The sequence below is a fragment of the Tachyglossus aculeatus genome, chromosome 3 (genome assembly GCF_015852505.1).
Source record: "Tachyglossus aculeatus isolate mTacAcu1 chromosome 3, mTacAcu1.pri, whole genome shotgun sequence".
NCBI lineage: Eukaryota > Metazoa > Chordata > Mammalia > Monotremata > Tachyglossidae > Tachyglossus > Tachyglossus aculeatus.
Window position 1 is genome coordinate 72,976,366 of NC_052068.1, and position 23,317 is coordinate 72,999,682.

Below are 23,317 nucleotides of genomic sequence, written 5' to 3' on the forward strand. Positions count from 1 at the left end.
TTCCCTGCCCACGGTGAGCTTACAGTCTGCCAATGCTGCTGTCACAGTGTGGCTAACAGTTCGGCAGAAACAAGTTTCTGGAGTCAGAAGCTCCTTAGCTTAAGGGTTTGGATGCTACTTTTCATTATGTTGGCTGTTCTACCTTTGAGTTTGGTGTGCAAGGGCCCATTATGCCAGTAACTCACCTGTATGAGAAGTAGTGTGACCTAGGGGAAAGACCATGAGCCTTTCTTGGGAAAATCTCTTAGCTTCTCTGTGCCTCAGTTTCCTCATCTGTAAAATGGGGATTCAAAACCTGTTCTTCCTCCTACTCAGAAGGGTAGAAGGGATAGGGACTGTGTCCAGCTGGATAAACTTGTTTCTACCCCAGCATTTAGAGCATTTTGACACATTGTAAGTGCTTATTACTAGTCATAATAATGGTAATAATAACTAGGTCATTTCTCAATTTCCCAACTCTATCAAAGAAAGATGCTACAACTTAGTTCTTGAATTTTAAAGTTCCTAATCTTAATAATTGGAAGATTGTGAGCAATTTGAGAGCAGGGAACATGCATCTTGCTTCTGGTCTACTCTCCCAAATGCTTAGTTCGTTGTTTCCCATTCCATAGGTGCTCAGTGAAAAAATACCACCGGCTGATGAGAATTCAAACTTGTTTACAGTAGCGGGTCTAGCTCTCTTCTTAAATAACCAAACTATACTCCTATTTTGGAATAGAATGTATTTGAAATTCACCACTAACATGACACAGAGCTCAGATGTGAGCCCAAGCTGAGGCAGAGCTGAGAAGCAGCATGGCTTAGTGGAAAGAGCATGGGCTTGGGAGTCAGAGGTCATGGGTTCTAATCCCGGCTCTGCCATTTGCCAGCTGTGTGACTTTGGGCAAGTCACTTCACTTCTCTGGGCCTCAGTTCCCTCATCTGGAAAATGGGGATCAAGACTGTGAGCCCCATGTGGGACAACCTGATTACCTTGTATCTACCCCAGTGCTTAGAACAGTGCTTGGCACATAGTAAGTGCTTAACAAATGCTATTATTAATTAAATTAATGTTATGGTAGAGAGACAGAGACAGAAGAAGATTGTTTTGGAGAGAGGATTAGTGTTTCCTAATGGAAAGAGCACAGGCCTGGGAGTTAGAGGACCTGGGTTCTAATCCCAGTTCCATCACTCACCTGCTGTGTGACCTTGAGTAAGTCACTTAACTTCTCTGTGCCTTAGATACCTCATCTATAAAATGGTGATTCAATACCAATTCTTCCTCCTACTGTGAGCCCCATGTGGGACGGGAACTTTGTCTGACCTAATTATCTTTTGTCTCTCCCCAGTACTTAGTAAAGTACTTTGTACATAATAAGCGCCTAGCAAATAGCACCATTATTAGAGTGGGTGGGGGGGAGGTGAGAACCTGGCTCTGAACTGATTTAGTCATCCCTTCAAGTATATCAATACTTGAAATCAGGACTCAGTAAATTGTTGTTTCTACTGCAGACTTTGGTTTATGATGTCCTCTGGAGTAATTAGGTAAACGTGCATGAAAGTATGACACTTTAATATACCTGCTGAGATTATATCTGGAAGTATTTCATAGCATTTATATGACATGAGGGTGCATTTTATAAAACCAAATGTACTGTATAGGAAATAGAAAGTGATTTGTAAACCTTCTAAGCTACTTCTAGAAATATGCATTTTCCAGAATATTACTTCAAAAGTCTCAAAGCCAAAGCATACTGCAGTTCCCTAAATTTAGGAAAACATTGTTAAGTCATTGATCGAGAAGGAAGATGAGTCAGAAGATATTTTCTTTGGACGTGAATTAAGGGGCATTCAATATTAAATGCTTCTGTCTTTACAATGTCAGTGGTTTATGCTGTCTATCAAGAGATTTTCTCATGGTCCCTTCACTGCTTGTTCAAGTTCTTCTCTTGAACATCTGTGTCCCTCGTCCAGCATTTCATTTTATGGTGTTAAAACATCAAAGCTGCCTTTGATGGACTAGATTTAAAGAGGAAGCTACCGATAAGCTTTACAGTTATACAGATCCTCTTCGTGGATTTACACCACTTTCTTCCTTACATACCAAATTGTCCCTGCTTCATTCACCCGATTTCAGCCTCATTTTGTTGTTTTGTATATCTCTGTGGATGAAGCCCCTTTGTGTACATTGCTATCGTAAGAAACATTTTCATTTTCCTCTTAATATCCCACATCTCCTCCTTTGCCCACTATATCCTTCAGCCTAACTCCTTTTTTTTAGTGGTATTTGTTAAGTGCTTACTATGTGCCAGGCACTGTCCTAAGCATTAGGTAGATAAAAGATTCATTCAATCGTATTTATTGAGTGCTTACTGTGTGCAGAGAACTGTACTAAGCATCAGGTTGGACACAATTCATGTCCCACATGGCACTCACAGACTTAATCCCCATTTTACAGATGAGGCATAGAAAAGTCAGCTAACTTGCCCAAGGTCACACAGCAGACAAGTGGCGGAGTGCGATTAGAACCCAGGCCCTCTGATTCCCAGGCCTGGGCTCTCTCCACTAGGCCATGCTGCTTTTATTGATTCAGTTCTGGATCCCCTTCTATTCTCCACCTTCACCCACTCCCTTGGAGAACTCATTTGGTCCCATGGCTTCAACTGCTGTCTCTATGAGGATGACACCCAAATCTATATCTCCAGCCCGATCTCTCTCGGTCTCTGCAGTCTCGCATTTCCTTTTGCCTTCAAGACATCTCTACTTGGCTGTCCTCCTGTTTCTTCAAGTCCTCCCCCTGACTTTCCCATCACTGTAGATGGCACCACCATCCTTCTTGTCTCACAAGCCCGTAACCTTGGTGTCGTCCTTGACTCCTTTCTCTCATTCGACCCACATATTCAATTAATCACTAAATCCTATCGGTCCCAGTAAATGTAACCAGTTACCTTATCTGTAAAATCCCCGCTTTCCTCTCCATCCAAACTGCTACCTCGTTAATACAATCACTCACCCTATCCCACCTGTATCACTACATCCTCTTCCTTGCTGACTGCCGAGCCTCCTACCTCTCGCCACTCCAGTCCATACTTCACTCTGCTGCCCAGATCATTTTTCTACAAAAATGTTCTGGATAAGCCACCTCACTCCTCAAAAAACTCCAGTGGCTGCCCATCCACCTCTGCATCAAACAAAAACTCCTCACCATTGGCTTTAAAGCACTCAGTCACCTTGTCCCCTCCTACTTCACCTTGCTACTCTCCTACTACAGCCCAGCCCACACTCTGCACTCCTCTAATACTAACCTTCTCATTGTGCCTCCATCTCTCCTATCTTGCCACCGATCCCTCACCCACATCCTCCCTCTGGCCTGGAACACCCTCCTCAAATCTGACAGTTACTCTCCCCTGCTTCAAAACCTTATTGAAGGCACATCTCCTCCAAGAGACCTTCCCAGACTAAGCCCCTCCTTTCCTCTTCTCCCACTCCCTTCTGCATTGCCCTGACTTGCTCCCTTTGTTCTTCTCTCATCCCAGCCCCACAACACTTCTTTCCATATCTGTAATTTATGTATTTATTTATGTTGTTGTCTTTCTCTCTTGCTCTAGACTGTAAGCTTGATGCGGGCAGGGAATGTGTCACAGGGAATGTGTCTGTTTATTATTGTATTGTACTCTCCCAAGTGATTAGTACAGTGCTTTGCACACAGCGCTCAATAAATACGATTGAATGAATGAATGAATGAGTATCACAAATGGATTGTAATGTAACTCACACCTGATTTCCATCCATGGATTTGCATTAGCACCCAAACCTTTGCTTTCCTTTCATAATAGTAATAATTGGTACTGTATTTGAAACAAGATAATCAGCTTGGACACAGCCCTTGTCCCACATGGGGCTCATAATCTAAGAAGGAGGACCACGTATTGAATCCCTAATTTAGAGGAGAAAACTGAGGCACAGAAAAGTTGTGTGACTTGCCCAAGGTCACACATCAGGAATGTGGCAGAGCAGGGATTAGAACCCAGATCTTCTGACTTCTAAGTCTTTTCTCTTGTCATTAGCCCATTCTCTTTCTCAGGGACAGGGTCCATGTCCAACCAATTTATTTCAAATATACCCCAGCATTTAGTACAGTGTTTGGACCATAGTAAGCACTTAACAAAAACTACTGTTATGCCCCGTGTGAGGCTTACAGTCCAAGTGAGAGGTAGAACCGGCATTGATCCTCCATTTTAAGGAAGGGGAAAGTAAGGCATAAGGAAATTAAGGGACTCACCCAGGTCACATGGCTTTCAAGTGGCAGAGTGAAGATTAAAATCCAGATCTCCCAACCCCCGGCCTGTGCTCTTTTCACCAGCCCATGTTACTCATAAAATGGAGATAAATTTTTTATTACACTTTACTTCCCCCCATCTTTCTATTTGGGAATGTCCTTCTAATTCCAGCATTGCACTTTTATTTAATCCACACATGGCATTTTTTCTTGCAGAAAGAGCTGTTCTTCATAACAGGCCAATCTTCCCTAAAACTAAGATTATTCTATATTGCTAGGTAGGCCCTTGTGAATCAATCAATCAATCAGTGGTCTATAATAATAATAATGATGGCATCTGTTATGCACTTACTACGTACAAAGCACTGTTCCTGGTGCTGGGGGGGATACAAGGTGATCGGGTTGTCCCACATAGGGCTCACAGTCTTAATCCCCATTTTACAGATGAGGTAACTGAGGCTCAGAGAAGTTAAGTGACTTGCTCAAGGTCACACAGCAGACATGTGGCAGAGCCGGAATTAGAACCCATGACCTCTGACTCACAAGCCCGTTCTCTTCCCACTGAGCCATGCTCCTTCTATATCTATTGAGCGCTTTGGGCAGATGCCTTTGAGGGATGATAGCACCCTTTGTGAAAGGAAAACTTGAGGCCATTTAAGAACTACCGTGATCTGTGAGCCCACTGTTGGGTAGGGACCATCTCTATATGTTGCCAACTTGTACTTCCCAAGCACTTAATACAGTGCTCTGCACACAGTAAGCACTCAATAAATACGATTGATTGATTGATTGATCAGGAAATCTTATTGGAAGGCAGTGGGGCTCCAGGTTAGCCCACAGAGTCTGAGTAGGAGGTCCTTCTCCCACCTTTCCTGTCCTTGACCTAGGCACAGAAAAGTCCAATCTCCTTCACTTAGCAGTGATTCAGCAGGAGAAGGGAAGGAACGAGTCTGGCCAGGATTGACCCAGAAGAAGATGAAAGTGTGTGGGTGATTGCAGTGGACTCTCAAGAGGGTAGTGATGACTCTTGGGGACCCTGGTAAGCAGATAAGGGCAAAGACTTTGATTGCCAGTGCCTCCCTCCTGATTACTCTGAAGAGGTGCTAAGTGACATTGTGAAAAGCATCTCTTATTTCATAGCTCTTGTTAAAGGTTTAAATGTATTTTAAGGACAGGTCAAAGTACCTGTGTTCAGCTAAAGAGCAAGAATTCCTGCACCCTCCGTCTCAGTGTCTTTGTACCATGGGAATTCATTCATTCAATCTTATTTATTGAGCGGTTACTGTGTGCAGAGCACTGTACTAAGCGCTTGGGAAGTACAAGTTGGGAAAGAGACCACACTCTAGTCTGTGAACTCGTTGTGGGCAGGGAATATGTCTGATGTTATATTGTACTCTCTCAAGTGCTTAGGACAGTGCACTAAACACAGTAAGCACTCAATAAGTACAACTGAATAAATGAATGAACACTCTCAGGGTAGAGTTGAACTAATTGATCTAGCACTGAGGATGAGCATGGCAGCTTCTAGAAGGGAAGGGAATGGGTCTCATTCTTATCAAGTGGAGGGAGCGTGTCTGCTAATTCTGTTGTATTGTGCTCTCCCAAGTGCTTAGTAGGGTGCTCTGCACATAGTAAGTTCTCAGTAATTATGATTGATTCCTTTTCCCTACTGTGCACTTCACTGGCCCAATACCAATACCACCCAATGGGAAACCATGAGACCATCTAAGCGGATCCATAGGTTTGCAGTCAATACAGACTTGAGGCTGCAATGGTTTCACTCATGTGTTTTGGTTTCAGTGATCATGCATTGAAATGTTTGACTGCTATCGCTCCTATAGCGCCTGTGCGGTGGGGCTCCCACAGTTTGTTTCTCTTTAGCTCTGGTTGTCCAGTTCTTTTTCTGTCTTAGGCATCGTATTGATTATCTTGTTTTCTCTTTCTCTCTACTTTCTTTTCTCTCCCAATTTCTCTCTCTTTCTCTTTCTCGCCCTCTCTCCCCTTCCCTCCCTCTTTCCCACACTTCCTCTCTTTCCTCTTATACCTCATCAAATGTTATGCAGAATTCATAGAACGTAGCTATTTCCTGTTGTCCTTGAATATCAATTGATTAAATAGGCAAAGAGAACTGTCTTAAAGATTTGTAGCAGACAGGTTATTTTCAAGAATTTATGAGGGAGAAAGAGGGAGAGAGACATCTGATATTTTTCTATTAGCTACTAGATTAATTGAAATTTAAATGTGCTAGTTTTCATATCACTGTTAGGAAATAAGCTACCTTATTTATATATTCTTTTTACTTTTTTTCTTTTTCATCATTACCTCAGAAAACTAATTATCCTCTGACCCTCAGCCTACAGCTGAATTTCATAAATAGCTCCTCTGATTATTCAAATGGATTAGATTCAAACCATCTTCCAGGGATAAAATGATGTCCTTGCTATAGTTGTCCCACTGTTTCTGTGGATGTGTAAATAGCAGCTGAGCATGTGTAAACAGCGGCTTAGTTAGCCAGCTAGTCTTTGCTAAACCTCCTTGGGGTGTTTAGCACCATTCTAGGTTTTGGGGATAATATTTGGTGTTCAGTAAGAAACAAGGAAGGATGCATTCATAAGATTGTATTCATCATCAACAACAGCATTTGTTCAGTCCCTACAGAGAATTATGAAGAAGCAGTGTGGGTCAGTGGAAAGAGCACAGGCTTTGGAGTCAGAGGTCATGGGTTCAAATCCCGGCTCCACCAACTGTCAGCTGTGTGACTTTGGGCAAGTCTCTTAACTTCTCTGTGCCTCAGTTCCCTCATCGGTAAAATGGGGATTAAGACTGTGAGCCCCCCATGGGACAACCTGATCACCTTGTAACCTCCCCAGTACTTAGAACAGTGCTTTGCACATAGTGAGCACTTAACAAATGCCATCATTATTATTATTATCATTATTATTATTATTATGATACACAAAGTGAATGACAAAGAGTAGAACTGAGTGAAGGCAGTGCTGCCAAGTACTCATATACATATCCTTATATGCTATTATTTCCCCTATCTGTAATTAATTTTAACGGCAGTCTCCGCTGTCTGACTGTAAGCTCCTGGTTGGAAGGGATCGTGTTTACCAACTCTGTTATACTGTGCTGGCCCAAGCATTTAGTACCACGCTTTGAATACAGTAAGTGCTCAAAAACTGTGATTGATGGATTGAGGGGGTGAAATGACACATCTTGGAAGGTGAAGGTATTAGGGAGTCTATGACTAGATGGGGAGGGTGACTTCTGACACAGCCAGGAGAGACAGCATGGAATGGTGGACTGAGCACAGTGGATCTGAGACCCAGGTTTCTTGGCTCTCTTCCTGCCAAACTGGGGACCAATAACTGGAATTTGGAGGCCACAAGGCAACCATGGTCATGAGGACATGGCAGCGGGGAGGGGGCGGTTGGGTTTATGGGGTCATCATCCTGCCACAATACGGTAGAGAAAATCACTTCCTGGTGGTGCACCTTTTTCCCGTTTAATTAAATTATTTAGCATAGCCTGGCAAATAAATTCACACACTTTATCAGTCCAAGAAGCACTTAAGCAACAGGAGAGATGAAATCAGCATTTTTTTATATCCTCCGGTCATATTAATTACTACTTGCTGTGAGTCAGTGTGTGGGTGACTATTTGTAAAGCCACAGAAGATTTGCAATCCTGCCACATGTACTTTATCAGTCACACACACTGAGAAAATCTCACCTTTGGTAGCAACATTTATGGGCTCCAGAGTCAGTTGTGTGTTGTGGACAGAGCCCCCCTGCACTCAGAGCTTGGGAGCACAGAAGAGGAGTTTAAAAAAAAAATGGAATGGGCTCCATCCTCCAGGAGCTTCGATTCTTGCACTCTAAAGAAGATAAACCAAAGGACAGACTGTATAAATGCAATGTAGAGATAAAGATAAGGTCTCCCAAGGATACTTTTGGCTCGAGATCCTGGTAGCCCTTAAAAACACATAGCCAATTGTAATGAAAATAAATGTGGTCAGAGGGAAGTGTTTTGATAATGGTCCAAGGACAGACGGGATTTTGCTGTGATGGACTAAGATGGAAAAATCATTGACTCATAAAGGGGTCCTTAGACCATTCCTGGGACCCTAGCAGTATGCACAATAAGATAGCTGATGGGGCAGAGCCTGAGTAGTCTGTTGGAAGGTGAAATGGAGGAGAGTGAGAGAGAGGAAGAGAGGGAGAGACAGAGAGCATTAAGTATTCCTGCAAGACATTTTTCTAGTGGCAGGATCAGATCATGAAATCCAGGACTGTCTTTTTTTTCCCTAATTGTATTTGTTAAGTGTTTCCCACGTGTCAAGCACTGTACTAAGTGCTGGGGTACATATACATACAAGTTAATCAGGCCAGATAATTTCCTGTCCAACATGAGACTCATGGTCTAAGTAGGAGGGAGGACAGGTATTGAATCCTCACTTTGCAGCTGAGGAAACTGAGGTGTGGAGAAGTTAAGTGACTTGACTAAGATCACACAGTGACCCAAGTGCCCTGCCTATTGTAGAATGGATGGTCACTCTCTTTTCAACCCACTGCGTTATCTGTGTATTCTGTGGAGCCACGGTTTCCTAAATGGCTTGAAAGAGGTAATGCTGTAAGCCATGAGTGAGCTAACCACCTCAAGGTTTTGCAGGACTCAGCTATATGAGCACTCAAGCTGTATGAGCCACCCTGCTTTGCATTCTCCAAAGCTCCGCTCTCCCACCCACCATGTCCAGCATGGAGGTTCGACTTTGCTCATGAGGAAATTTCTGGAGGGTCGTGGCCTCAGCAGGACACCCTGCAAGCTGCCACTCCAGAGCCAGCAGCTGACTTCCCAAGGACCCCCAAGACACCCCTTCTCCACATGACGAAGGGGCTTTTCTGAAAGTAGGGAGCAGATTAAAAGAGAACATACAAGAAGATGAAGATCATTTCTCAGATAATCTCCCAGGGCTTACAAGGACTGAAAGAATGTGAAACCTATTCTTTCCCTGAGAGTCCTACATTAGTGTTGTATAAAGGACTCTTCACCCCACTCTCACTGAGTGCTGTAAGTGCTATTCAATCTCTAGACTAAAACATTCAGTTCATTGAGCTGCTGAGAGTTAGGGCACAAGTGAAATGTTTTTTGAGCACCAGCAGTGTTCTGAACCTAATAAAGGAGAAGGTCGAACAGCCCTTACAGATAACTAATGATAAATGAAATTGACTTGTATCTTGGAACAAACTGAGTCATGGTTGAATATCAGCATTTATGGATTTCATATATCTTAATCCAGTAATCACCTTCCCCTTCCAATTGGATGAATGCTTAATCAATCTGACTCACACATTATTTTAAAAATGTTGCTTTTGTATTTCTTGTCTTATGTTGTCAAGTTGTTTCTGACCCATAGCAACACCATGGACTCATCTCTCCCCGAATGCCCCATTCTCCATCTGCAATCATTCTGGTAGTGTTGTCTTGGTAGAGTACAGAAGTGGTTTGCCGCCTTCTATGCGGTAAACTCGAGTCTTCACCCTCGACTCTCTCCCATGCTGCTGCTGCCCAGCATGGGTGAGTTTTGACTTGTAGCAGATTGCCTTCCACTCGCTAGCCACTGCCCAAGCTAAGAATGGAATGATTAGGCCTCTGCTTAACTTTCCCTTCCATAGTCGAGACTGTAGAGTACTGGAAACTCTCCAGGTGCGACCCTGAGAGGGGTCTTGTATTTCTAGAGATTGCAGTTATCATGACTGCTGAATTGATGCCTCTGTAGACATCCTGTATCCTAGACAACTGATTGTATTTGATGTTGTTTCTGTCACATCAGTTACTTATATATACATATAAATGTATACGAGTGTGAAGTCACTTCATATTTTTGATGTGAACTACTTAATAATAATAATAACAGTAGTATTTGTTAAGTGCTTACTATGTGCCAGGCACTGTTCTAAACACTGGGGTCTTCTCTTATGCTGTCAAGTCATTTCTGACTCATAGCGACTCCATGGAGGCAACTCTTCCAGAATGCCCCACATCCATCTGCAATCTTCCTCGAAGTGCATCCATAGAGTTTTCTTGGTAAAAATACATAAGTGGTTTACCATTGCTTTCTTGCACACAATAAACTTGAGTCTCTGCCCTCGACTCTCTCCCATGCCACTGCTGTCCAGCACAGCTGAGTTTTGACTTGTAGCAGATTGCCTTCCACTTGCTAACCACTGCCCGAACTAGTAATAGAATGGATATGCCTCTGCTTGACTCTCCCTCCCTTAGCCGATACTGGTAGAGTACTGGAAACGCTCCAGGTGCCATCCTGACAGGGGAAGCACCGGGGTAGATACAAGATAATTGGGTTGGACACAGTTCTTGTGTGTCCTAGGGTTCACAGTTTTAATCCCCCTTTTACAGATGAGGGAATTGAGGCATAGACAATTCATTCATTCAATCCCATTTATTGAGCGCTTACTGTGTGCAGAGCATTGTACTAAGTGCTTGGAAAGTACAATTCAGCAATTAGTATGAAATGTAAAGTAGTAGATTAGTGTCACACAGCAGACAAGTGGCAGAGTCGGATTAGAACCCGTGTTGGCCTTGGACAAGTCACTTAACTTCTCTGTGCCTCAGTTACCTCAACTGCAAAATGAGGATTAAGACTGTGAGCCCTCAATTGGGCAGGGACTGCATGACACATAGTAAGCACTTAGTAAATACCATAATCCCAGACTGAGCCCCCTTTTTCCTCTCCTCCTCCCCATCCCCCCCGCCCTACCTCCTTCCCCTCCCCACAGCACCTGTTTATATGTTTGTACAGATTTATTACTCTATTTTACTGGTACATATTTACTATTCTATTTATTTTGTTAATGATGTGCATCTAGCTTTACTTCTATTTATTCTGATGACTTGACACCTGTCTACATGTTTTGTTTTATTGTCTGTCTCCCCCTTCTAGACTGTGAGCCCGTTGTTGGGTAGGGACCGTCTCTATATGTTGCCAACTTGTACTTCCCAAGCGCTTAGTACAGTTCTCTGCACACAATAAGTGCTCAATAAATACGATTGAATGAATGAATGAATATACTTCTAACTTCCAGGTCTGTGCTCTAAACATAGCCTCTTGGGTCTTGAAGAAGCACTGTGGCCTACTGGAAAAAGCACGGACCTGGGAATCAAAAGGAGCTGGGCTCTAAACCTGGTTCCATCACTTGTCTTCTAGGTGACCTTGGACAAGTCACTTAACTTTTCTGTGCCTCAGTTTCCTCACCTGCAAAAGGAGAAATAAGACTGTGAGCCCCATGTGATACATGAACTGTATATAAGTTGACTAGCTTGTATCTCCCCCAGTGCTTAGTCCAGTGCTTGGCACTTAGTAAGCACTTAAATACCATCAGCACTTAGAACAGTGTTTTGCACATAGTAAGCACTTAACAAATGCCATTATTATTATAATAATAAAAAAAGAATACAGGTCTTGATGGAGTCAATAGACCTGGGTGACCATGTTCAAGTCACTTAAACTCTTCAGGCCTCGGTTTATTCTTCAGGGATAAAATATCTCTGAGATGGTGAACCCCATGTGGGCCAGGGACTGTGTCCAGTCTGATTATTTTGTGTCTATTCCAGCATCTGTAGTATAAATATCAGTCTTGTCTATGCCGTTGATTCATCTCCAACCCATAGTGATTCATTCATTCAATCGTATTTATTGAGCGCTTACTGTGTGCAGAGCACTGTACTAAGCACTTGGGAAGTACAAGTTGGCAACATATAGAGACGGTCCCTACCCAACAATGGGCTCACAGTCTAGAAGGGGGAGACAGACAACAAAACAAGGGCACATCTCTCCCAGAACACCCCACCTCCATCTGCAGTCATACTGGTAGTGTATCCATAGTTTTCTTGGTAAGAAATTGGAAGTGGTTTGCTATTGCCTCCTTCCACGCAGTAAACTTGAGTCTCCGCCCTCGACTCTGTCCCGTGCTGCTGCTTCCCAGCACAGGTGAAGAATATGTGCTTACAAATAATGGTAGTTAATAATTAGTTAATAGTTAATAATTCATTAACTAATAATGAATACTAGTATTCATTAGGCACTTCCTTTGTGCAGAGCACTATGCTAAACTCTAGAAGCGAGTATCCAGGTGAGAAACAGGCCCAGGTTTGTAATCTAAGAATATCTCCTTCAGGGAGACTTCCCTGACTAATCTCTCACCTCTCCACTGTATCCCCTCCCTCCTTTCTGCAGTATCTAGGTAAGGAGGTCCACACCTCGTAAGCCCTTTGGTACTCACCCCAAGCCCACAGAACTTGGGTACATACCCTTATTCCCTGTTGCTTACTCCTGCCCGAAATTATTTTAACGTCCATCTCCTCCACTAGATTTTAAATTCCCTGAGGGCGAGGATCATGTGTACCAATTCTACTATATTCTACCAAGTGCTTAGTACAGTGCTCTGTACACTGTAAGTGCTCAATAAATTCCATTGATTGGTAATGATCGAAAGGGGAGAGAGGTCTGGCAACAAGCAGACAATAAAATAAGACAAAAACAGCACAAGAGACAGAGAACAGGGTTGAATGCAAGTGGAACCTGAGAGTCAGAGGATCTGGGCGCTAATCCCAGTCTGTGGTAAACTTCTCTGGGCCTCAGAATCCTTATCTGTAAAATGGGGATTAAGTATCTCTTCTCCCACTCCACCAGGTACTAAGCGCTAGGGAAGGTATGATATAATCAGAACTTGGAGGTCCTATCATGTCTGACCTGATTATCTTGTATCTATCCCAGTGCTTAGTATAGTTCTTGGCTAATAGTAAGTGCTTAACAAATACCACCATTATTATTATTTAAAATAAAGTAAACTAAAAGCCATAGAATACTGAGGCTAGAAAACCAGAGTTTTGGTTTTGGGCAGCTGAGTTTGGAGCTGGGATTGGAAACCAGGTCCTTTTGACTCCCAAGCTCATGCTCTGTCCATCAGGCCATGCTGCTTTCTGTTTCTCAACAGATAAGGTTTTTTACATATTTTTTTATCGTTTCATGTCAGCTGACAATTGCACAAAAGAACTGATTGTTTCAGTAGCCTTCAGGTGCAAGGAGTGTCTCATGACAAATTTCATCAAATAAATCCCAATTTTGTCTCAAGATGTATGGTACTGGTAAGCAGTAGTCTGTAAAATAAAGGTAATTTATAGTGGGCTCATAAAAGAAGAGATTTAGGCATTTCCTTTGAAGGCATCCAAAATCTATACTCACTCAATCAACTAATCAATCATTAGTATTTATTGAGCACTTACTATGTGCAGAGCACTTTACTAAAGCATCTTGGGAAATTAATGCCTGGATTACTGATGCCTGGATTACTGCATCAGCCTCCTTTCTGACCTCCCATCCTCCTGTCTCTCCCCACTCCAGTCCATACTTCGCCCTGCTGCTCAGTTCATTTTTCTACAAAGACATTCAGGACATATCACCCCACTCCTCAAAAAACTCCAGTGGTTGCCCATCCACCTCCGTGTCAAACAAAAACCCCTCACCATTGGCTTTAATGCACTTTACCACCTTGCCTCCTCCTACCTCTCACCTCACTACTCTCTTTCTACAACCCTGCCTGCACACTTTGCTCCTCTAGTCCTAACCTTCTCACTGTGCCTCAGTCTCACCTGTCTCTCCTCTGACCCTTGGCCCACATCCTGCCTTTGGTCTGGAATGCCCTCCCTCCTCAAATCAGACAGAAAATTACTCTACCCTTCTTCAAAGCCTTGCTGAAGGCCCATCTCCTCCGAGGTTTTCCCAGACTAGCCGCCCCTTCCTCTTCTTCCACTCCCTTCTGAGACATCTTGACTTGCTTCCTTTCTTCTTCCTCCCTCCCAACCCCACAGCACTTACAAACATATCTGTAGTTTATTAGTATCGATATCTTTCTCCCCGTATATAGACTGCGAGCTCATTGTGGCCAGGGAATGAGTCTAGTTATTACGTTTATTTTTCCAAGCTCTTAGTACAGTGTTCTTCACACAGGAAGCTCTCAATAGATATGACTGAATAAGTGAATAATAGTGTTGGTAGATATGATCCCCTGCCCACAAAGAGTTTATAATCTAGTGGAGGAGACCGACACCCAAATAGATTATAGGTAGGGTGATCTTCATTTTCATCTCCATCTTCATAGAAGCAGCATGGCTCAGTAGAAATAGCCCGGGCTTGGGAGCCAGAGGTCATGGGTTCTAATCCCGGCTCTGCCACTTAGCTGTGTGACTTTAGGCAAGTCACTCAACTTCTCTGTGCCTCAGTTACCTCATCTGTAAAATGGGGATGAAGATTGTGAGCCCCATGTGTGACAACCTGATCACTTTGTATCCCCCCCACAGTGCTTAGAACAGTGCTTCACACATAGTAAGTGCTTAACAAATGCCATCATTATTATTATTATTATCTCCAGTACATTTCCTGCCCTTCTTCATTCCTCCACATTAGGGATGTAGTTGGGACAAGAGCCCAGCTTTGTGAACTCCCCATTTAGGTGAACCCCATCTTAGGTACAATGTCTGATTGGGTGTCCACCACCATTCCCTTTTCCCACTTTATTCTCAGATTGTTTGCTCCTTCAGAGCCAGGGACACTGCCCATTTCTCACCTATATAATCTTTCCTAGGGGTTTAATAGAGTGCTTTGCACACAGGATGATCTTAATAAAAGCTATTCCTACTATTCAGAAGCAATGTGGCTTAGTGCAAAGAGCACGGGCTTGGGAATCAGAGGATGTGGGTTCTAATTCTGGCTCTGCCACTTGTCTGCTGTGTGACCTAGGGCAACCCACTTAACTTCTCTGTCCCTCATTTACCTCATCTGTAAAATAGGGATTAAGAGCATTAGCCCCATGTGGGACAGCCTAGTTACCTTGTAACTACCCCAGCGCTTAGAACAGTGCTTAGTACATACCACTTAACAAATACCATAATTATTATTATTGATAATCTTATCTCTATCCTAGCTCCTAATAGAGAAGCAGCTCAACACTAGAAGCAGCATGGCCTTTTGGGAGAAGCATGATCCTGAGAGTCAGGTGACCTGCCCTGCCACATCTCTGCTGTGTGACCACGGGCAAGTTGCTTGACTTCTCTGTGCCTCAGTTCTCACATCTGTAAAATGGGGATTAAATTTCTATTCTTCCTCCATCTTAAATGAGACCCCTGGGTGGAACGGAGAATTGTACCTGATCATCTCTAACCCAACCTTGGCACTTAGTGTCCACTTAGAAACAATACTAATAATAGTAGTATTTGTTGATGCAGGGCTTGGCAGCTACTGGCTTCTACTCTATCCTAATCCTCCTCTACCTCTCAGCTGCCTTCGACACTGTGGACCACCCCCTTCTCCTCAACATGCTATCCAACCTTGGCTTCACAGACTCTGTCCTCTCCTGGTTCTCCTCATCTCTCCAGCTGTTCATTCTCAGTCTCCTTTGAGGGCTTCTCCTTCTCCTCCCATTCCCTTACTGTAGGGGTTCCTCAAGGGTCAGTTCTTGATCCCCTTCTGTTCTTTATCTACACTTACTCCCTTGGTGAACTCATTTGCTCCCACAGCTTCAACTATCATCTCTACGCTGATGACACACAAATCTACATCTCTGCCCCTGCTCTCTTTCCCTCCCTTCAGGCTCGTGTCTCCTCCTGCATTCAGGACATCTCCATCTGGATGTTTGCCCACCATCTAAAACTCAATATGTCTAAGACTGAACTCATCTTCCCTCCCAAAACCTGCCCTCTCCCTGACTTCCCCATCTAAGGCACTACCATCCTTCCCGTCTCACAAGCCCGCAAACTTGGTGACATCCTCGACTCCGCTCTCTCGTTCACTCCTCACATCCAATCCGTCACCAAAACCTGCCGGTCTCACCTCCACAACATCACCAAGATCTGCCCTTTCCTCTCCATCCAAACCGTTAACTTGCTGGTTCAGTCTCTCATCCTATCCCAACTGGATTACTGCATCAGCCTCCTCTCTGATCTCCCATCCTCCTGTCTCTCCCCACTTCAGTCTATACTTCACGCTGCTGCCCAGATCATATTTGTGTAGAAACACTCTGGGCATGTTACTCCTCTCCTCAAAAATCTCCATTGACTGCCAGTCAACCTACACATCCAGCAGAAACTCCTCACTCTCGGCTTCAAGGCTGTCCATCACCTTGTCCCCTCCTACCTCACCTCCCTTCTCTCCTTCTCCAGCCCAGCTTGCACCCTCCACTCCTCTGCCACTAACCTCCTCACTGTACCTCGTTCTTGCCCGTCCCGCTGTCGACCCCTGGCCCACGTCCTCCCCTGGCCTGGAATGCCCTCCCTCTGCCCATCCGCCAAGCTAGCTCTCTTCCTCCCTTCAAAGCCCTACTGAGAGCTCACCTCCTCCAAGAGGCCTTCCCAGACTGAGCCCCCTTTTTCCTCTCCCCCTTCCCACCCCCTCGCCCTACCTCCTTCCCCTCCCCACTGCACCTGTATATATGTTTGTACAGATTTATTACTCTATTTATTTTACTTCTACATATTCACTATTCTATTTATTTTGTTAATGATGTGCATTTAGCTTTAATTCTGTTTGTTCTGATGACACCTGTCCACATGTTTTGTTTTGTTGTCTGTCTCCCCCTTCTAGACTGTGAGGGGGACCATCTCTATATGTTGCCAACTTGTACTTCCCAAGTGCTTAGTACAGTGCTCTGCACACAGTAAGCGCTCAATAAATATGATTGAATGAATGAATGGATCTTAATTAATGCCCTGATTAATTCATTAGTTAACATTCTGAGGTTGAAAGAATGACAAACCTTTAAATAGTTTCTGACCTTTCTGAATAATAAGATCCTCTACCAGGAGAGAGTGACCCAGTGGCCCGCAACCTGTCACCAAGGAATACTTTTTCCAACTCTGTCATGGTGAATCTGAATTAAAGGCGAAGGAATTGGAGCTAGAGACCTGAATGAAGGCACGCAATTAACTGCAAAATTATTTCTTTAAATTTTGCCATCTGCAGTGTGGATGAAACAATGATTCCCTGTCTACTTTCTGGGCATTCTTTTTTTTTATTTGTTAAAGCATTTACGAATTGCCAGGCATGGTTCCAAGTGCTGGAACAAGATAATAGGGTTGGACATAATCTCTGTTCCACATAAACCACACAGTCTTAATCCCCCTTTTACAGATGAAGTAACTGAGACCTAGATAAGTTAAATGAGTTGCCCAAGGTCACACAACAGACAAATGGCAGGACTGGGATTAGAGACTAAGTCCTCTAGCTCCCAAACCTATGCTCTTTCTGCTAGCCCACACTACTGCCCTTTTTCTGCTATCCCTGCAAATTTTCATGCCTGGTCTGTGCCAGGTCTCTGAGGGCTACTCATTAGGTTTAGTCACTGTATCAGCTCTCCAAACGAATGGTTTGTCATTTGGGAAAAAAAAAAAAAAAGTTGGTGCAGGGAGAGAGAGAAGCAGCATGGCTCTTTGGAAAGAGCACAGGCTTGGGAGTCAAAGGTCATTGGTTCTAATCCCGGCTCCGCCAATTATCAGCTGTGTGAATTTGGGCAAGTCACTTACCTTCTCTGTACCTCAGTTACCTCATCTGTAAAATGGGGATTAAGACTGTGAGCCCCACATGGGACAACCTGATCACCTTGTGTCCTCCCCAGTGCTTAGAACAGTGCTTTGCACATAGTAAGCGCTTAACAAATGCCATCATTATTATTATTATTATTATCAGGGAGGAGGAAGGAAGAGAAAAAAGAGGGAGAAAGATGGCATAGGGGAAAAGAGGGAAGGAGGTAGAGGGAGGTAATGCAGAGACAACTAGAAATGAAGACCAGTATAACCGTCACATGGCAACATTCTCTCATACACACACACGTGCACACACGCAGGTACCAGCAGTCCCCTCCATCATTCAGTAGGCTGCAGCTGCAGAGGCGAGAAGAAGATAATAATTGTGGTACTTGTTAAGTGCTTACTTATTAAGTGCCGAGCACTGTTCTATATGCTGGTGTAGATACAAGTTACTCAGGTTGAACCCAGTCCCTGTCCTACATGGGACAGAAGATAATACTTGTGGATAATAATTGTGGTACTTCTTAAGTGCTTACTTGTTAAGTGCCGAGCACTGTTTTATATGTTGGTGTAGATACAAGTTACTCAGGTTGAACCCAGTCCCTGTCCCTGTCCCACATGAGACTCCCAGTCTTATTCCCCATTTTACAGATGAGGTAACTGAGGCCCAGAGAAGTGAAGTGGCTTGCCCAACATCACAGAGGAGATGTGGAGGAGCTAGAATGAAAACCCAGGTCCTTCTGATGCCCAGGCCCATGCTCTATCAGTTAAGCCACACTGCCAAGGATGAGCTCATCCTCCGGCTCTTCCAACAGCCAGGCCTACTGTGCTCCTGCTCTGAGCTGCCACTACTGCTGTGCCACCAGGGGCCAGAGAGATTGTTGCAGAGAGTTCCCCAAAACCTGGGAAGTAGGCCAGTGCAGTGGCAACAATCGTGACATGGTCTGGCCTGCAGGAGTAGCAAGAAGCCGGGCTGACCAAAGGACAGAAGGGGTGTATGCGGCTGCAATCAATTTTCAATCTCTACTGCATCACCCATATGCAATCAGCCAGCCAATCAATAAAGGGCATTTATTGAGCAACCCCTATTCACTGTACTAAGTGCTTGGAAGAGTACAATATAATAATAATAATAATAATGGCATTTATTAAGTGCTTACTATGTGAAAAGCACTGTTCTAAGCATTGTGGAGGTTACAAGGTGATCAGGTTGTCCCACGGGGGGCTCACAGTCTTAGTCCCCATTTTACATTTACATTTTACAGATGAGGTAACTGAGGCCCAGTGAAGTGACTTGCCCAAAGTCACACAGCTGACATGGCGGAGCAGGGATTTGAACCCATGACCTCTGACTCCAAAGTCCATGCTCTTTCCACTGAGCCACGCCGCTTCTCTATAATAATGATGGCATTTATTAAACGCTTACTATGTGCAAAGCACTGTTCTAAGCGCTGGGGAAGTTACAAGGTGATCAGGTTGTCCCACCAGGGCTCAGTCTTAATCCCCATTTTACAGATGAGGTAACAGAGGCACAGAGAAGTTAAGCGACTTGCCCAAAGTCACACAGCTGACAATTGGTGGAGCCGGGATTCAAACCCATGACCTCTGACTCCAAAGCCCAGGCTCTTTCCACTGAGCCATCGATTGCTGTCCTCAAGGAAAGACAAAATGAATTGCAGCTAGGAGAAGCAACAGAAAATAAGGATATGTACTAAGTTCTGTGGAGGTTCGAGTCGGGTGAGTAATAGAGTGCTAAGGGGTATGGTTCCAAGTGCATAGGTGATGTGAAAGGGAGAGGAAATGAGGCACAGGGGGCTGAGAAGTTACTCAGGGAAGGCTTCTTGGAGATGTGATTTTAATAGGGCTTTGAAGAAGTAGAGAGTGATGATTTATTATTTATGAAGTGGGAGGGAGTTCTGGGAAGGAGGGAGGATGTGAGCAGGAGGTCCAGCAAAAGAGATGAGATCAAGGTACAGTAAGGAAGTTGGTGTTAGAGGAGCCAAGTGTGTGGGCTGGGTTGTAGTGGGAGAAGAGAGAGTTTAGGTAGGAGGGGGAGAGCTGATTGACTGCTTTAAAGCAGATGGTGAGGAGTTTCTGTTGGATGCAGTGATGGATGGAGGTTTTTGAGGAGTGGGCGATGTGCAGAAGTTTTTTTTTTTAGAAAAATATTTTAGGAAACAGTGGAATTTGGATGGAGAGGGGAAAGGCTGGAGGGGAGGAGGTCAGCAAGAAGACTGGTGCAGTATTCAAGGCAAGATGACGAGTGCTTGGACCAGTGTGGTAGCAGTATGGCTGGAGAGGAAAGGGCAGATTCGAGAGATGTTGAGAAAGTAGAACCGACAGAATTTGATCACAGGCTAAATTTGTGGGTTCAATGAGAGAGGCGAGTCTAGGGCAATGCCAATGTTGTGGACTTGTGAGATAAGAAGGAGGGTGATGTTGTCACTAAGATGGGAAAATCTGGCAGGATGGGAGTGGGAAGGGCATGGCGGGTGGAGAGAGGGTTTGGGTAGAAGTAATAATAATAATAATTTTTGTTAAGCACTTACTATATGTCAAACACTGTACTAAGTGCTGGGGCAGGTACAGGATAATCAGTTCCCTCATGGGGTTCACAGTCTAAATAGGAGGAAGAGCAGGTATTGAATCCCCATTTTCCAGATGAGGAAACTGAGACACAGAGAAGTTAGTGACTCGCACAAGATCAAACAGCAAGTAAGTGGCAGAGCTGGGATTAGAACCATATTGTGGGAAGTAGCATGGTGTAGCGTATAGAGCATAGGCTTGGGAGTCAGAAGGTCATGGGTTCTAATCCCGGCTCTGCCATCTGTCTGCTGTGTGGGCTCGGGCAAGTCACTTCACTTCTCTGTGCCTCCGTTACCTCATCTGTAAAATGGGGATTAAAACTGTGAGCCCCAAGCAGGACAGGGACTGTGTCCAACCCGATTTGCTTGAATCCACCCCAGCGCTTAGCACAGTGCTTGGCACATAGTAAGCACTTAACAAATACCCCAATTATTATTATTATTTTTATTCTTAGAACCCAGGTTCCCTGACTCTCAGGCCTGTGTTCTTTCCACTAGGCCAGGCTGCTTCTCCAGAAAGATGAGGAGTTCTGTTTTGGAAATGTTGTTTGAGGTTTTGGTGGGACCTGCAGGTAGTGGTGTCCTGAAGGCATGAGGAATTGTGAGATTTTAGAGGACTAGTCTAGAGTGTAAACTCACTGTGGGCAGGGAATATGTCCACTTATTGTTGTATTGTACTCTCCCAAGCCATTAGTAAAGTGTTTGGCACACAGTAATCGTTCAGTGACAATAATAATAATTATAATAATGACATTTATTAAGTGCTTACTGTGTGCAAAGCACTGTTCTAAGCTCTGAGGAGGTTACAAGGTGATCAGGTTGTCCCGCGGGGGGCTCACAGTCTTAATCTCCATTTTACAGATGAGGTAACTGAGGCACAGAGAAAAGTTAAATGACTTGCCCAAAGTCACACAGCTGACAATTGGTGGAGCCGGGATTTGAACCCATGATGACCTCTGACTTCCAAGCCTGGGCTCTTTCCACTGAGCCACACTGAATGAGTGAATGAATAGTCCTCACCTCTTCTCCTCTCCCCCCCTCACCAACCCCCAGCATTTCTGTACCTATCTTTGTCTTCAGCTGCTTTTCCTACAGGTAATTTATTTTAATGTCTGCCTCCCCATCTATATTGTAGGCTCCTTGAGGGCAGGGATCATATCTATTCCATCTGCAGAGTGTAAACTCTCCATAAATACCACTGATGGACTGATTAATAATAATAATAATAATGGTGGTATTTGATATGCGCTTCCTATGTGCAAAGCATTGTTCTAAGCACTGTGGGGGGGGGACTACAAGGTGATGAGGTTGTCCCACTTGGGGCTCACAGTCTTAATCCCCATTTTACAGATAAGGTAACTGAGGCACAGAGAAGTTAAGTGGTTGATCTGTCCCTCTTTCCTCCACTCCCCACCCGGGCTGGCCATCCTGAGCAAGCTGCACAGAACCTTCGAGAGAGGCACATTTGTGCCTTTCCTGTTCCCAATCAGTGCTGGTCCACATAATCAATCTGCTAATAGGGCGGTTGGCACGGAGACACTGACATGTGAGGTTGTGGTGGATTTTTTTTTTCCAAGATTCCATGTGTTATTCCCCCTGCAGCCCCATTTCCTTTGATGAAGTTGCTTGCTAATGAAATGGACTTTGAGCTCTCGATGTGCTTAAGCACTTCTGGGAGCATTCATTCCTATTTGAGCTCCCTCTCATCACCTGCACTTCTCCCTCTGTCCATGAGAAAGAAATCACATTAGAGCATCGAGGCTTTCAAAAGACCTCACATGGGGTAAGAATGTTCTGCTATTTAAGTTGCTGTTGGAGCTCTGAAACCTGAAGGAGCACTGACTTTTCTGTGATTGCTCTTCCTCTATTCTGAATCACAATGATAAAAGCTAGAGACATAATAAGGGTCTTGTTTGGATAGGAGCCTGGGTGAGTTTGGAGCTTAGGAATTGTTGCTCTAAGCTGTTTACTACCTTGCAGGAGCTCTTCTGTGAGTAAGTGTCACCCAAAATAGTCTTACCCTGTACAGGGCGTAGGATTAGCTGACAACTTGGAGTTTTTCCTCTTGGGGAAGGCGATCATGTGATTGAAACAGAAATATCTGAAAAACAGACATAATATAGAACTCAGCTTCATTTTCCACTTTGGATTCACTCATTTTCATTGCTTATTTAGCCTGTTTAGGTTAGAAACTGTATGTTTGCAGGTAACTTATTTCTATCTCGGTAATCTTCAGGGAAACTTCCCTAATGTTGTAAAAGATCCTAGTTGTTCAAAATTAGTTTTATGGGACTGAGATATGTGACTGCAAAGGCAATAATGAAATGACTACAAAAATTATAATTAAGCTCAAGAAGAACCCATATGCATTTTGGTACTTTTTAAAGAAATCCCTGTCTGATTTTATGGATAAGGTTTTTACTCAATATCTAAAACAAATGAGTGGAAAAGAGTTTTCAGGGCCAGTTTTTTTCCTGCTCTACTACATATAGGTCATCAGGCATAAATGGGTAGAAATCCATTATTTTCAAGATTCCGATTGACCATTGCCACTTCACTTCGAAAAGAACGGAAACACCTTAAGTGGAAAATTGTGTTTGTGTGTATGCGTGCACATGCAAGTGCATGTATACAAGTGTGTGTATTAGCCTTTCCTTGTATAAGAAAGAGACATATCCATATAAATTTAGAGAGTTGGATTAAGATCAATAGATCAGTTTTTGGATAATGATTTATCTGAAGCATTTTAGAGAACAGCGTGGCTCAGTGGAAAGAGCCTGGGCTTGGGAGTCAGAGGTCTTGGGTTCTAATCCCAGCTCCGCCACTTATCAGCTGTGTGACTTTGGGCAAATCACTTCACTTCTCTGTGCTTCAG

At 43.9% G+C, this 23,317-nt stretch overlaps 1 protein-coding gene and 1 non-coding gene across 2 annotated transcripts in view; one reads left to right on the forward strand and one right to left on the reverse strand.

The window, feature by feature from the left end:
* NRG3 (neuregulin 3) overlaps positions 1-23,317 on the forward strand; it is a 1,039,421-nt gene that overhangs the window by 932,000 nt on the left and 84,104 nt on the right. The gene's annotated exons all lie outside the window — the stretch shown is intronic.
* LOC119926262 lies at positions 9,849-9,985 on the reverse strand. Its single transcript, XR_005450150.1, has one exon. It is a non-coding gene; the product is annotated as a small nucleolar RNA SNORA7 (small nucleolar RNA).